General features: G+C 33.9%; 1 protein-coding gene across 3 annotated transcripts in view; it reads right to left on the reverse strand.

The window, feature by feature from the left end:
• Positions 1 to 10,586, reverse strand: part of LOC135202386 (G-protein coupled receptor moody-like) — a 48,653-nt gene extending 38,067 nt beyond the window's left edge. The window contains exon 1 of one of the 3 annotated variants that reach the window (XM_064231766.1): positions 10,549 to 10,586. The gene's annotated coding sequence lies outside the window, so the exon portion shown is untranslated. The other 2 variants (XM_064231765.1, XM_064231764.1) reach the window with 2 other exon arrangements.
• Positions 10,587 to 13,809: the final 3,223 nt, after the last annotated feature.

Here is a 13,809-nt window from a genome sequence, read left to right on the forward strand (position 1 = left end):
GGGAATAATCAAATAAGCAGATTAATATATATAATATATACTATATATATATATATATATATATATATATATATATATATATACTATATATATTTGTCGTATTTATATTCAAATTTATTTATTAACTTATCCGAGAGAGTATACTGCTGAAAATAGACCTAGGCTAATTATGTGTGAAAATCAGAAGTCCAATTTAGGCCCACTAAATGTGTCATGCAAATTATTTTATTGATCAAAGGACAAAATTAGTTTAATTAAACATCGTTTTCAAAGAATGTTAACGCCTTAATTGATGTATTGTGTATCGACTGTAGGAGACGAAATGACAACACCTCAGTGCAGTACGATACGTTGAGTCAAGACTCGAGCGGCAGCAAAGCCAACTTCAAAATGCTTTGGTATGCTGTCACGAAGCTAGAGTTGAGAATAAAATTAGAAATCGTGGACCCATCGGTATATATTTTCCTTACTTTGCAAAATAATTATCTTTAAAACGTTGAATAAGTCTACTCTATTCTAATGTAATTTATTTCAAGTATAGCACCTCTGAAAGCAAATGTTTTTTATTGTTAAGTAAATAATCTGGCATCTGCATATGGCAATATTTCCATAACGAACAATGAATTAAGAAACTACGCCAATTCTTCGTTGGCCGTCTGTACATACATTCATCCAATTCAGCCATTGCAACCTATCATGTATTCTCTGACATTTCATAAAGAACTCGGCTTTATATTATCATCTATTCCCGTAATTCTAAGAGTTCTCGGTTTCAAAATGGCCTATGCTATCACCCCTAGTCTCTTTAAACCCCTGCTTTCTTTGGTTAGCTTTTCATCTACCTGATAACTTTTAAGATGAAGAAATTGTCTGTACATCTTTCAAGTTTTTGATATCTCCCGGTTTTCTATTTCCTGTTACTACTCATTCTTTGCATCAGGTGTGGCTAATTCAACGGTTCATTGGTATAAGAATGGATGGAATTAGCCTATACATAACATATACGTAGAGAATTACAATTTCTAATTACTTTTTTATGATGGAAATACTCCGTGGTAATTTTATCTTACATTCAGTTGTAGATAAACCCTTCCCCCTCTCTCTCTCTCTCTCTCTCTCTCTCTCTCTCTCTCTCTCTCTCTCTCTCTCTCTCTCTCTCTCGTTAATATTACCTGCCAAAGAAATAATGCATATGTACTTATGATCTTGATACTATGTTAGGTATTATTATATAGTACAAAATAATAAATAACCAAAGGAAATGTCGGTTTAGTCAAAAAAAGGAACTAGATTTAAATTCCGAGGAGTAGGTTTGTGCCCACAAACTTTGCATAATACTATTTATTTAAAAGAAGAAAAAGGAAATTATGCTACATATTAACGTTGTGGAGTATATAAAAGAAGAAATTTCTGTTAAGTCCATTTGAACTACCCTCAGTTGCCTTAGAGTTGGTTGGAATGAGCATGAGGGGTTAATGAAAGGCAGTATGATGAACATGAAAGAAGATAAGTAATGTAAGATATGTGTAGACCAATTTTGTCACTATTTGTGGGAGACTCTTGATGAAGTGAACCCCAGAACCGGGTCAAGTTAGGCTCGATGTGCATACAAAAAAAAAGATAGTCACCGATGAAGTAAAACCATGTGCTCAAGAGTGACAAGGACATTTGAGGTTGACAAAGAATTTTTAAAACCTGACAATCCTCTGACGTTTGATTGATATGAACATGTTTTTTCACATTTTGTGGGAATTAATTCGTCACTTTTATAAACAGGGGAAGTCAGTCATTGTTCAAAAAACAAATAAACATATGTATATATAGTTGAGCCCTAAAATCATAACTCCATATATGTATTAGTAACCAGATATATATAATATATATATAATATATATATATATATATTATATATATTATATATATCATATATATATATATATATATAATATATATATATATATATATATAATAATATATGCTAAAAATCACAGTAGATGCACGTGACTTCATAAATAAGCGAATTCCACAGGAAAATGATAGTCAGAAATCCTGACTATCATTTTTCCTGTGGAATTCTCTTATATATAATATATTATATATATATATATATATATATATATATATATATATATATATAATATATACAATGCAACATGCTGACCATTGGCGTTTGAGTATTTCTTTTACGGAAGTTAATTGGGAATAATAAACGCCACTGAAAGAAAAAGGTGGCGCTGTAAAGATAAACTTCATGCATATTATATGCAGTGTAAGAAAAACTAATAAGATATGGGTGGTTCGGCCATATGGAAAGAATGTGCAGTAATAGATTGCTTAAAGGAGTATGACGTAGGAAAGGGGAGAGAAAGACTGTAAAGTGTTGCTTAGATGGAGTGAAGGAGCTATTGGAAAAGAAGAAACATATGTATAGTAAGGTAGGGGTAAATGGACAATGTTGTTTAAAGAGGTTCAGCACTCTGCTGATGATGAGTCTTCTGTGTGGATGTATGAGGTGAATCATGTTAAGGAATTTTTACTTCATAGGGAATTCGTACACATTTATTTCCCAGGAGTAGTGGTAAAAGGGCTGCACTCCTAAATTTCAATAAGTCTGTATGAATGATTGGGAATTAATTTCTGTACATTAAGGTATTGCATGCACTTGTGTTTTTCTAAACCCGATGTAGACAGCAATGAATGAATACAGTAACATGATTCCTAAATTTCCTGATTTTTTAGTTGATTAAATTGCTGATGTAAGATTTAAATTTCTCGGTCGAAGTGATTAAGAATTTGGCCGAGATTGCTAGTTTTTTTTAGCATAAATTGTATATTTTTCTCTTGAGTGTTCATATTTTTACTTTCACGTTACAGTTGTTGATATATTTGCTTTGTTCATCGATGTTTACCGTTTGTTGTTTTTGCTTGAAAGTTCACTGTGTTGATTCGTTAATTTACATTGTCGATTTGCTTACATTTAGTGTTACAGTATTGACTGATGTTTTGTTATGTTAGTAGACGAATAAGTTAACCTTTTAGCTTCCTTGTTTACAGTTTTATAGATTTTTTTTTTTAGTGTATAGTGCCTTCAGTAAAAAAAGCCTTTTCATTTTTACGTTGGAGGAATATTTACTAATTTTCACTATTTTTATTTACATGTACACCTTCGCTAATTTTTATGTCATTAATTCATTACATAGGTAGACTACATGTCTATATTTCATTTGACGTACTAAAGTGGACTCATTACTGTGTGTGATTCACTTGTGACAGAGGAGGCGCATTCACTTGGTAGGTTGAGGATATTATATATATATATATATAATATATATATATTTATATATATATATGATGGATGATATATATAGTATATAGTATATCCTGATATATATTGTATATAGGATGGATATAATATATAGATATCTATATATATATATATATAATATATATATGATATATTATATAAATAAAATAAGTAAAGGTTTTTGCCACGAAGGAAAAAATGAAAAAGCGAGATAGCCAAGTACTTTCGGTCCTGTTCGGAGCCTTTACTGAGGTAAACTGATTTTACAGAGGACAACATAGTCAAAAGAAGGCTTAATATCCAAACTGACACAACAAGATTAGCAATAAGGGCGATTTCACTCTACAGAAAGGAGGAACCGCCTGAGGGTAGCCACACCTTGAAGGATACACGCAGTAAAGTTATTCTTCCAGAAAACAGTACATTTTGAAAAAACACGGAAGTATATACAATTTAATATCATGAAATTTACACAAATTTTCCCAAAAAAATATTATTAATGTAAAGACGAAAGAAAATATAAATATATATATCGAGCAAGAGAAAGAGGGAGAGAGAACATCGAACCAGAGAGAGAGAGAGAGAAATAATAAGTATATACATGTGGGACTAATTTATTAGTAGTTCATTAATTTTAAGGTCCTTCATAAACATCTTACAAATATATGGGTCCAAATGGTACATTCCCAGACTAAGATTTAGGTTGTTTTTATTAGTGATTTGTATAATGGCCGATTCCAGTAAATTTCTTGAAACATAACCATTAGATCTAGCAATTACCGAGGTATCACAAAAAGTTTTACAGTGTTGCTATTAATGAAAAAGATATGCCTAAAAATGTACTTAGCTTACCTTACTTTCGTGGATTTGAAACTATAAAATCAATATTTAAATCGTTTAATGTTAATGTAGTGTTCTCTTATAATAATACCATTAAAGATATGCTAATTAAGAATAGTCCCGCAACAAATAACATCATTTACAAAATTCCTTGTAAGGATTGCCCATCGTTTTACGTTGGTCAGTCAAGTAAAAATTTATGTGTACATATTAAGCAGCATATGTTTTCAGTTAGAACAGCCCAGACTTCAATTGAATGCACTGTTTATCCATCTGAGTGAAAAATCTCATTGTATTAATTGGGGTGATACCTCGGTAATTGCTAGATCTAATAAATTTACTGGAATCTGCACTTATACAAATCACTAATAAAAACAACCTAAATCTTAGTCTGGGAATGTACCATTTGGACCCATATATTTGTAAGATGTTTATGAAGGACCTTAAAATTAATGAACTACTAATAAATTAGTCCCACATGTATATACTTATTATTTCTCTCTCTCTCTCTCTCTCTCTCTGGTTCGATATTCTCTATCCCTCTTTCTCTTGCTCGATATATATATATATTTATATTTTCTTTCGTCTTTTCATTAATAATAATTTTTTGGGAAAATTTGTGTAAATTTCATGATGGAAGAATAACTTGTTTACTGCGTGTGTCCCCCAAGGTGTGGCTACCCTCAGGTGTTTCCTCCTTTCTGTAGAGTGAAATCGCCCTTAATGCTAATCTTGTAGTGTCAGTTTCGATATTAAGCCTTCTTTTGACTATGTTGTCCTCTGTAAAATCAGTTTGCCTCAGTAAAGGGTCCGAACAGGACCGAAAGTACTTGGCTATCTCGCTTTTTCATTTTTTCCTTAGTGGGAAATACCTTTATTTATACATAGCATCACGTTTTATATACTTCGTGATCAAGTTATTCATATATATATATATATATATGATATAATTATATATATATATAGATATATATATATAGTATGTATGTAGGTATATATTATATATATATATTCTATACATACATACATACATATACTATATAATATATATATATACATATATATATATATATATATATACTATATATATATATATATATATATATATATATATTATATATATATATATGAATAACTTGATCACGAAGTTTATAAAACGTGATGCTATGTATAAATAAAGGTATTTGCCACTAAGGAAAAAATGAAAAAGCGAGATAGCCAAGTACTTTCTGTCCTGTTCGGACCCTTTACTGAGGCAAACTGATTTTACAGAGGACAACATAGTCAAAAGAAGGCTTAATATCGAACTGACACTACAAGATTAGCATTAAGGGCGATTTCTCTAATCTTTAACAGGGTAATTACAGGCTAGCCAATGGCTCCAAATTCGAAATTGGCAAGGTGGGATAAAAAGTATATATTGGGCCTCTGTTCACTGCCATACATTTAAATGCCTCTTTGTGGTAAACCTTATTAAACTTTAATCTTAAATTTTGAATCTTTCCAACGGTTTCGAAGGTAAATCTCTTAACTTCGCAACAGATTATTTCTGAAATTAGACAATACACTGCGTGTATATATATATATATATATATATATATATATATATATATATCATATATATAGATTTCTGAATTAGACAATACACTGCATGTATGATATATATATATATATATAATATATATATATATATATATATATATATATATATATATATTATACACGCAGTGTATTGTCTAATTTCAGAAATAATCTGTTGCGAAGTTAAGAGATTTACCTTCGAAACCGTTGGAAAGATTCAAAATTTAAGGATTAAAGTTTAATAAGGTTTACACAAAGAGGTATTTAAATGTATGGCAGTGAACAGAGGCCCAATATATACTTTTTATCCCACCTTGCTAATTTCGAATTTGGAGCCATTGCCTAGCCTGTAATTACCCTGTTAAAGATTAGTCTGAAACTTGAATCTGGATTTAAAATCGAAGCTCGCGGACACCGAGCATGAGTGAAGAGTCTCACGCACTTTGCTTTGTGTTGATGCCAACATATTGTATTACGACAGCTGCGACGGTGTCTCATCCCTCTTCACGTGATATCGATCTTCCCTGGCCCATCCCAATCCGCGCGGGTGACAAACTTTGAATATGGATTTCGGGGCGTCGTTCAGGACACAAGAGGGAAGTTGATAACGCCTTTAAAAAACTGCATTATGATTTAAAGCAAAATTTGGCAAAAGCGCCGATCATGCAGACTTTAGTGTAATTTTTGCGGGTATGACTTGTGGTACTGCTCTGTGCAACAAGATTCAATTATTCGTCTCTCATATTTCAACATTGATCATTATACAAATTTTAATTGATAAATAACTCAAAATAGAATATATTCATGAAATAACAAAATATACCAAAGTTATGGTGTGGTCGCTGTGTGGCATGCCAGCTGGGAAATGTATAATTGACAGTCTCCACTTGTATGACGTCATCTTCATGCCGTACATATGGGAACAGAAATCTTATTTACGTGGGTGACTAGGAACATCACATCTAAAAAGGTTACGACACTTTCGTGGAGTTTTTCTTACGTAACATAAGTGAGAGCGAATATACAAGTACTATATATATATATATATATATGTATATATATATATAATATATAGATATATCTATATATATAATATATAATATATTAAATAATTATATAATTTAGTAATAATCAAATATATATACGCCGCAGTAATAAAGCTCTTGTGGTATATGAAACCTCAAGAAATAACTTAAAGACTAGAGTGACTCCAACGATACAGGAAATAGTTATTTGAGAGGAGACGAGGTAGGCATATAAAAATGTTTCACACGGATACCTCGTACACTGTATGTCTAGGAGAGAGAGAGAGAGAGAAATTACGAAAACAATTTAGTCGACGAAAATGCAAGAAAATTAGTTAAAATATTTAAACTGACGAAGGTGCCATCCAAGATAGAATAAGTTTGATTGTCTCGGTTTGAAGCCAAAAGAAAACAGTTTTATTTACAATTTAGGGATCAAAGCCAAGATAAAACATACACAAGTCTAAATAACTAAACAAATAAGCGGAAACAGGATAACAGCTGACCGGCAAACGTTATTTAATATTGGGATGTCGGGTCGAGTGACGATAATTGTCTGAGTATTTCAGCCCATCAAATCCATTCGACTCACTCTAACAAATAGCTACATAAATGCACAATTACACAGAGCTTCTTAATTTGTGGGAGAGGACATTCAAGAACTATTGTGAAAGGAAGGTATATATATGTATATATATATATATATATATATATATATATATAATATATATATATATATATCCTGACTCACATTGGGACCGAACCCGGACGTTCACACAAGAGGCCAGGGTGTTACTAAATGACCCACATAGGTCATAAAAGAAGTTGGAACCTTAATACTTCCGTACCTGGAATTTTTCTTTGAAGTACTTTGGTGCCAACCCCTTTCATGACTTGTGCGGGTCGACTGGTAATGCAATGGCCTCTCATTTGAAAGACTGTGGTTTGGTCTTGGTGCGAGTTAGGAATTTATCTCTGCAAAATGTGCGCTCGTGTGTTCGTCAGTTGTATAAATTGTATATATATATATATATATGATATATATATATATATATATAGTATATATATATTATATCTATATATATATATATTTATATATATATATACTATATATATATATATATATATATAATTGTGTTCTAGATGTACGAAAAACCTGAGACAAAAAAGTAATTCTAAAACCACGTACAACTGGCCTACAAGGAAAACTGGTTTGCATTACATATATTAAGTAAATCTACGAGGAAAATAACCCAGAACAGTAAGTGTTGCTTTAAAGCGAACATCATCGAATTTCAACTTCCTGATCATGATTCGAGTTTCATCACTTTATTGTCGTGTTCAGGGATGAAGTGACGCTAGATGGCAATCACATCAGTCAATCCATCGGGAGGAATTATCCTCTAAAATAAAAGGAAATTGATTCAATTTATAAAATTCAGCATCATGCAAAGATCAGCATCAGTTGAATCTGTCATTTTGGAGGCATACTTATTTTTTTTTATCAACCGCCATAAAAAAAAAAGTGTCAGACAGCTGTCACATGTATTTCAAACGTGACTGTACTTTATCCGGAAACCAATCCTTCGTCTTTTGTCGAAAGATGCCTCCGAAATGCCAGATTCAACTGATGCTGATCTTTGCATGATGCTGAATTTTTAAAATTGAATCAATTACCTTTTATATTAGAGGATAATTCCTCCCGATGGATTGATTAATGTGATTGCCATCTGGCGTCACTTCATCCCTGAACACGACAATAAAGTGATGCAACTCGAATCATGATCAGGAAGTTGAAGTTCGATGATGTTCGCTTTAAAGCAACACTTACTGTTCTGGGTTATTTTCCTCGTAGATTTACTTACTGTAAGTAATGCAAACCAGTTTTCCTTGTAGAATTATTTTCCTCTCGCACAGTTTTTTTCGTACATCTAGAACACAATATATAGATATATATATATATATATATGATATATATATATATATATATATATATATATATATATATATATATATATATATATATATATATATATATAGAGAGAGAGAGAGAGAGAGAGAGCGAGAGAGAGAGAGAGAGGGGGGGGGGGGGATTTTATTCTGTAGTATTGACTTTCTCTAGCAATGACATGGCTATAGTTATTTTCTCTCGAAAGCGCGTTCCTTGTAGAATTTTCTACGTAGAGCTGTTTTCTTGTAGAGGGTTCTTCCTTATAAATATATTGCAACACATCGATTCTTTTATGATATAATTATATCCGCGTCTCCCAAAGCATTCTTGGACTAAATTTGTCAGTAAATTAAGGTATTAGTGACGCCTTGACAAAACTATTGAGCGTTGATATTATTATTATTACTATTACTTTTTTTCTATCACAGGCCTCCAATTCGACTGGGTGATATTTATATTATGGGGTTCCGGGTTGCACCCTGCCTCCTTAGGAGTCCATCACTTTTCCTACCATGTGTGCTGTTTCTAGGAGCACACTCTTCTTCATGAGTCCTGGAGCTACTTCAGCCTCTGGTTTTTCCAGATTCCTTTTCAGGGATCTTGGGATCGTTCCTAGTGTTCCTATGATTATGGGTACAATTTCCACTGGGATATCCGATATCCCTCTTATTTCTATTTTCAGGTCTTGATACTTAAAAATTTTTTCCCTCTCTTTCTCTTCAACTCTAGTGTCCCATGCTTTCTTCATGGTCTGTTTTGCATGTATCACCCTATCTGTTCTGATACCATAGTCCCAGAGGATCTTTTCCTGGTCGTTTTCTATCACTCCTTCATCATTATTATTATTCAATTGACAGACGAATACGATAATATGTCATTTTGGATTTATCTCGACTGCCTGCCATCAGAATGTCTCACAGGTTCTCCTTAAACCGGTAATAACCGCCAGTGATCAAGTTTTGTCCTTAAGAAAACTGGTGATTTTTTTCATTAAAGGCGATTTTTTATGCGGTTTCATCAACATTATCAGCAGTATTTATGTTTAGTTTATGGTATACATTTTCATCTCATAGTTGAGGACGTCGTGTTCCTTCAGTTTATTATCTTTTAATCTTTTAAATTGTTCATTTCACAAATTCTTATATTTGTTTTCCTAGTTTCTAAATCACGAGCCAACATATTTGGAAACTTTACACGTGCATTTGTGTTTAAACACGGTGTAAAACCTTCATAAATTTTCAAAAGAAGACGTTTATATCATAAAAATAATCCACTTATTATATGTGAAAATGTCGAGACTTACCCTGTGTGCCCAGTGCAGCAGGATATTGGTGCCTTCGTCTGATGAATGAGCCGGTGACTGTGTGTTTCTGAGTGTGTGTGTGTGTGTGTATGAGAGAGAGAGAGAGAGAGAGAGAGAGAGAGAGAGAGAGAGAGAGAGAGAGGCTGTGATGAGCAATGCCAGAATTTTACAAAGTACGTGTTCGAACTGATTTGCGATCAGGCATATAAAACTGTCTTATTTTAGATTACCAATTAATCTCTGCACCTGCGAATCGAACACGTACAAAAAAAAAAATTCTTTTGCCACAACACTGTCACGGACCGTGTTTCCTTCGCACCAAGGTCTAAAGAAAGGACCTTGTTTCGCACAATCTCGCCTTGAGGGGAGCGAAGGTCCGTCGCGCACAGAGCATTCACGACCCTATGGGAAACTGGTCTGGCAAGGGGGAATTGGTGAACGAGATGAGGCAGGGTCTGGCATAGACAGATTCTCGCCCCCTCGACGACCCCGACCACTTTAGCTGTCATCTATAGTGTAACTGGTCACACCGCTGATTTCCTACTCTAAAAGGGCTCTTCCTTGCTGCTTCCAATTCGCCCGTGTGGTGCCGAGTAAGGGCGGCTGAAGGGGGTTGTTGGGCCGGCGTTTTGGGCGGGTGGTGCCACTACTACTCCTCGGGAGTGCCAGGGAGTGCCAGGCGTCCTCCGTAAGTGTTAAAAAGGGATCCATGAATAGAGTCCATCATGGGATCTCTCTCTCTCTCTACAGAACTAGCTACCGCTTAGTGATGCAATGACAACTTTGTAGAAGCTACTTTATGACTAAATTCAAGTCTGTCTCTCACTCTGTACATGTTTATATTTACGTTAGAATATATATATATATATATATATATATATATATATATATATATATATATATATATGCATATATATATATACATATATATATAATATATATATATAGATATATATATATATATATATATATATATATATATATATATATATATATATATATATATATACATATAGTATGTCTCCAGAGAAAAATCAATCAAGAAAGTGGTCACTTCCACATTCATACCCTTCATTGGTGAATCCTTGTTGAACCAATGTGCAGAAAACTTTCCAAACCTTAACCACTTTAGACACCTACACAGAAGGCTCATCAACAGAGCATCGAACCCCACACTACTCATCTCTTACCCGCTGTGTACACCCGTGCTTTCACATACCTGTGTCACTTCATCTATTGAGCTCTTTCTAGGCATTTCTCTCCTGTTTTCTCCTGACACATCCCAGTTTTGCATCCTTTTCTCAGACCTACCATTTTTTTTCTTATTCAACTTCCACAATGCACTGCCATGAAGGAGACTTATTTTAATCTTTGTCTCCATAGACACTTCAAGTCTCCCCAGTCTTTTGCACAAACCATGCTGCTTTCTTTTCTGCACCGATTATGTGACCCACCTCCTTTCTTATCCTGCTGCTGTCCATTATATTCACTCCCAATTACTTTTCCGAATCAACAGCTTACGGTTTTAAATATATTAATCTTCTGGGTTTCCATTTACTCTCATAACTTACTCTTCCTTATGTATAACTTTTAGCTTTCTCTTCTTGCAATCACGCTCAAACTTTTTTTGCCAGTATCTACAATTTTCCATCACTATCCTCGGATAGTACTGCACTATTACAAACATCAACTATTTCACATTTCATTCTCCACTTCTTTTTTATGTCACATTTTGACATATGTATAGTCCTGTCTCTAACTTGTCACATTACCCACGCAACAATGATATTAGTCAGTGCTGGAGACTAACGAGAGAGGAAGTTGAAAGTATAGGTCAGCAAGAGAATGGTCAAGAGGGTAAAGGGAAACCAAGAATGTAAAGCATTTAATGTAACATGACTGATGGAAGAATGTAATTGATTAGTGTATATAGGTATTTTTTTTTATAAATAAGTGTTTAGTATGGTTGCTGATTGAAGTAATTGACTGGCAGGGTTAAGCAGAAGGTTGTGAAGAGACTTTGGGCTGTTTTTAACTGACATCTTCGACGAAGAAGCTCTTTACGGCTAAAATATATTATTGTGCCACGGAGCACGTCTTCCTGGCGAAGACGCAGCTGATCGGAAAGTGAAAATTATTGGAAACGAAGAAGCTTTGACCACCTCTTCGCAGACCTCTTCGTATATTTTTGTAAATTCAAAAGAGAACTGCATAACTAATGTAAGTATTGGAACGTATAACACATGCCAAATATTTTAGTATTTTATTTTTTTCAGTACTTTAATGCAAATGGTCTTATTTGCATTCCTGTAAAAGACTGCCTTTGCTAAATTGGCACAAAAGTGTTAATTTGATGTGTTTGGAAGAAGAAGGACAAGAAGACTGGGAGAGTTCCATGTAGGTGGAGTGAAAGAGGTCTTAAAAAGAAAGAGTTTACATTCAGAAAGTGAAAAGGTGTTTGCAAGATCGAAGTGAATAGCAAAGTGTTTGCAGTAATTTAGATGAATTGATGGTGAGCCTTCTTTGTTGATGTATGAAGTAGATGATGTGGAAATATTCTGGACAGGGTTTCATTATGATTCGACGATTAAAGTATGAATGTATGAGTGACTAGTTTTCTCTGAGAGCCATATATATATATATATATGTGTGTGTGTGTGTGTGTGTGTGTGTGTGTGTGTTGTGTGTGTGTGTGTGTGTGTGTGTGTGTGTGTGTGTGTGTGTGTAGATAAACAAGAACTGCCGAGATCTTTCGGTCTCAGCAACCCTTTACTAGTCTTGCCTTTAGTAAAGGGTCGTTAAGACCGAAAGATCATTGCAGTTCTCGTTTTTCATTTTCCTCCGTAACATTACCTTTATTTATACACAGCATCACGTTTTATATATTTCGAGATTATATTATATATATATATATATATATTATATATAGATATTTATATATATATATATATATATATATATTAAAAATACAGAATTGTCAGAGTATACAAAAATCTGTTTTTTATGCACGTGACTACGTGCGTAAGCACGGGCATGCAATACGCAACATTAACTCGCCTACTTATATTGCAGTGGTCCAAAATATAAAAGGAAAATGTACTCGTGCATTTACTATTACCGGAAACCGCACTAGCAGAGCCACACACACTCTCTCGGCGGTTATCATTATTGAAATAATAGCGCCCTAGACCATGCATACGCCACGGAGACGTTTAATGGGCAATATCCCGTGTAAAGAGAACCCTGTGCCATTACCAATGAGCGACCATTAGCGGAATTGAAACGTTATGTCTCTCCCTATATGATTTTAGTCTTGGGAAATTTCGTCGCCACGCTAGTGTTGGGTCGCAGACGCTTTCGTGTCTTCCCTTGGTCTGGAGCTTTTGTTGTTTTTGTTTCGTTTCCAGTTTACGTTTCCAGTTTATTTTTGTTGTTAGAAATGGGGCTTCACAGGTAACAGCAGTAGTTTGTGTTGAAAATGAAACTGTTTCTGCTACCTTTGCTTCAAGGCTAGGGTTTACTGCTTTTGGTAACAATGGTAGAAATGTATTTTTATGACACGCCATTTTGTATTGATTTCCAGTAACGACAGTAATAATACATATAATAAAATGATGGTCTCATCATTGCTTCCCTACCATATAGCCAGTACTTTCAGGAACATGTCCCAACCTTCCCCCACCCCACCCCTTTCTCAGTGAACTTCAAATGTCAGGAAACCCGTTTCACGTCCTCTGTGACATCCCATCCATCCCTGAGAACAATCTCCTATCCTCCTGACAGCCATCGTCACTATTCCCAGCAG

The sequence above is a fragment of the Macrobrachium nipponense genome, chromosome 30, assembly GCF_015104395.2.
Source record: "Macrobrachium nipponense isolate FS-2020 chromosome 30, ASM1510439v2, whole genome shotgun sequence".
In the NCBI taxonomy this organism is placed as follows: Eukaryota; Metazoa; Arthropoda; class Malacostraca; order Decapoda; family Palaemonidae; genus Macrobrachium; species Macrobrachium nipponense.